Source organism: Elaeis guineensis, chromosome 8 (assembly GCF_000442705.2).
Source record: "Elaeis guineensis isolate ETL-2024a chromosome 8, EG11, whole genome shotgun sequence".
NCBI lineage: Eukaryota > Viridiplantae > Streptophyta > Magnoliopsida > Arecales > Arecaceae > Elaeis > Elaeis guineensis.
The window spans coordinates 29338055-29342008 of NC_026000.2; the positions used below are offsets into that span (position 1 = coordinate 29338055).

Consider the following 3954-nt stretch of genomic DNA (forward strand, 5'->3'; position numbering starts at 1 on the left):
TAAACCAACCTAATTGAACCAAATAAGTTAGGCCCAATTAGACTAATTTAAATCCAACTAAATTAGGTTTAATTAGACTCAATAAAATCTTAATCAAATCAAAAATTGACTAAGCCCAACCCCGGATCAAATCAGGGACCAAACCATCTCGACGATTAGGTCAACTCTTAACCTAATCGGGTCAAACCCAACTGAATCCAATTCAATTGGACTTGATCCAAAAATAATTACACAATCAAATTGAGTTAATTAGCGATCAAATCACTAATTAAACCTCTCATAAATATTGAGTCTAAATTCGATGGGTAATCAGGCATCAGAATTCATCGATATGTAACCCTGATCAAAGAGTCCCAAACCAGTGGGACTCTTGACCCCGATACCCAAAATGTGTGGAACTCGTGATCAGAGAATCCTGATTCTCGATCACAGAGTCCCAGACATGTAGGACTCATAGTCTACGAGCATTAGGACTCTTCATCAGCCATCAGATCAGATGGAACCTCTAATGTGTGTGACCCCACAGGTTTGAACCTAAGCCGGTAGCACAGGAACCAATTCCTGTACTAATCGAAGTGACCATCTAGCAATGGTACCCGATGATCAGATAGATTAAATAGTCACAATCGCAACGCTCAGAACCTACGTGAATATGGTTACTGTATAATTCATCCTTTTGACCTCTGTGTTTAGGATGACTCAGGGTTAAACTGTCAACCCTGATTAGATCATCCGAATCGTGCTCAACTCAAACAGTCCTGTGACTCCTCACAAGGACTACCCTGACCAAGATTTTGCTAAATTGAAATACGACTGTACACAGCTCCTAAACTGGAGTGGCCAATCCTATCTTGACACACGTACCGACAAGTCAAGTACTTGACTACACCCAGCAGCCTTCCGTCACTAAATTAGAAATTTAGGTAGTCCAGTGTCTAAGTGCAGTGAGTTGCTTGCAAGTTACCATGGTGGTCTCAGATCGAAAGGATATTTATACCCATATTTCATCGAAGCAAATCTTGACAGCAGAAATAGCTCCGGAGTCGGTCACGTTCAGTGCAGATGTATCCTTACATCTCACCTGTATGCCATACCAGTGTCTCCACACTCATTGGTTAAGAGGACAACCAATCTATATGGCACACAATGACCTATGCTTGATAAATGTTGTCGTCCTTGGTAACAACGTATCATTTAATCGCGAACAGATTTAAGGACTAAACGACAAATCCTCCTTTGTCGAGTCTAAATAGTCCTAAGGACTTCACCACAACATAGGAGTTCATTAGAAGATGAAATATTTTATGATGAAAAATATCAAAATAATTTTTATTAATTCATAATTCATGTACATATACAAAAATGAGCACAACCGTCAACAGGCTGACGATTGGCTTTGGGACACTATTCCCAACACACAACCCAATCCCTTCTTGTAAGCATCACTATAAATGACAAATCCTCCCTTATTAGATGGTAAAGTAAAAACTGGGGCAGATATCAATCGTTGCTTCAGATCTTGAAAACTCTGCTCACATTCATTGCTCCATTCAAATTTTATTCATTTCTGAGTTAAGCAGATTAGAGAAATTGCAATTTGAGAAAATCTCTCGACGAATCTTCTGTAATAACCAGCCAAGCCTAAGAAGCTTCTAACTTCCGTCACATTAGTCGGACGAGGCCAATTCACCACGGTTTCTATCTTCTTTGGATCGACTGAGATTCCTTCCTTAGATATTACATGGCTGAGGAAGACAACACTATCCAACAAGAACTCACACTTGTTAAGCTTGGCGAAGAGCTTCTCTTCTCTCAAGGTCTGAAACACGATCCTCAAATGTCTCTCATGTTCCTCTATATTTTTAGAATAAACTAGGATATCATCAATAAAAATAACAATAAATTGATCCAGATACGACTTGAAAATTCTGTTCATCATATCCATAAAAGCAGTCGATGCATTGGTTAGTCTAAAAGGCATTACTAAAAATTTATAATGGCCATACCTGATTCTAAATGCAGTCTTAGGTATATCTTCATCTCTAATTCTTAGTTGATGATAGCTTGATCGTAAGTCAATTTTGGAGAAAATTTGTGCACCCTAAAGTTGATCAAATAAGTCATCTATTCGAGGAAGAGGATATTTATTCTTTATAGTTACCTTGTTCAACTCCCGATAGTCAATGTATAAACGCATGCTCCCATCTTTCTTTTTCACAAATAACACAGGAGCTCCCTAGGGTGATGTACTTGGTCGGACAAATTTTTTATTCAAAAGTTCTTGCAGTTGATCCTTTAATTCTTGTAATTCTATGGGAGCCATCCGATAAGGAGGTTTTGATATAGGTCCAGTTCCTGGTGTGATATCAATTTTAAATTCAACCTCACGATCTGGGGGCAGTCCGGGTAGTTCATCTGAAAAAATATCAAAAAATTTTTTGACAATTGGGATATCGTCCAACTTTATCTTTTCCTTCTCGACATCTACTACATGAGCCAAAAATACTTTGCATCCTTTCCTCAAAGCTTTTCTTGCATTCATGATTGAGATAATACCCAAAGATTGTTTGGGTTCCGTATTATGAACTTTGCCTTGAAAGAAGAATTGCGGTTCATCTGGAATTTGAAATACCATTCTTTTTCTAAAACAATCAATATGTGCATGGTACGAAGATAACCAGTTCATCCCAAGAATAATGTCAAAATCATGCATGTTTAACTGAATCAAATCTGCTGCTAATTCTTTTTCTTCTGTTTGGATTATGCAATTCTTAAAAATAATGTTAGCAACAATAATATTTTTAAAAGGTGTGCTAACATATAATGATTCATTTAGTTTTTCAGACACACAATTCAAAGAAGTAGCAAACTTGAGAGATATAAAAGAGTGAGAAGAGCCAGAATCGAATAGCACACGAGCATGAATAGAATTGACTGGGATAGTACCTGTCACCATTTGATCACTTGCATTGGCCTTCTGCTGGTTTAAAGCAAACACTCGTGCATTTCCTTTCTATTTTTGATCAACTGGTTTGTTAGGTCTAGAGTCATCTTTTTTCTTATTTGAGCAATCACGAGCCATATGTCCTTTCTCGCCACATAAGAAGCATGCTCCTATTCTCTTGAGACAAGGTCCATTATGATTTTTTCCACAGTATGAGTAGGATATAGATTCTTTCTTCTTATCAGAGTTATTATTTTTAAAATTTTTCTACTGATCCCTTAGATTTTCTGCTGATCTCGATCTCTTTCTATCTCCTCTTTCTAGGTCTGCTCTTTTCAATTCAGACTCCACTTTCAAAGCTCACTCCAGTACGTCCTTGTAGTTATTAAAAATATGAGAAGATAGACGGGACCGAATTTCATATCTTAAACCTTGTTCGAATCTATTGGCTTTACTCCTTTCGAACTCCATAAGCTGGGGGCAGAAGCGGTCTAGCTCATTAAATTTGTTAGCATATTCTAATACAGTCATATCATCCTTTTGCTTTAAGGCTAGAAACTCATTTTCTTTTATCAATCTCATTGTCCCAGAGAAGTACTGATCATAAAATATCTCTTTGAATTCTTCTCAAGTGAGCTGATCATCATTATTTCCATAAGCAGCTTTTATTGCAGTCCATCAAAACTCAGCATTTTCTTTTAACATAGGAACAGCTAATCTGACCTTCGCATTCTCAGGGTATTGCAGGGCATCAAACATCTTCTCCATCTCTCGAATCCATATCTCTGCAGTCATATAATCAGATCCACCCTCAAATAGAGGTGGGTTGAGCCTTCTGAATCTCTCGTAGTATGACTCCGTAGATAATATAGGTCGAGGAGCAGTTTGTGCCTGCTGCTGGATAAGCTGAGCTACTACTTGACATATACCAGCAATGTCCGCCTGAGTGGCCGATGCATCAGGAGCCCGCTCAACTGGTTGATTGACAGCTCCCCGTGATGTCAATCTTG

The 3954-nt window shown here is 38.1% G+C and overlaps 1 pseudogene; it reads right to left on the reverse strand.

Annotated features, from left to right (window-relative positions):
* Positions 1–1550: 1550 nt before the first annotated feature.
* LOC140851192 (uncharacterized) lies at positions 1551–3475 on the reverse strand (annotated as a pseudogene).
* Between the last annotated feature and the right edge of the window lie 479 nt (positions 3476–3954).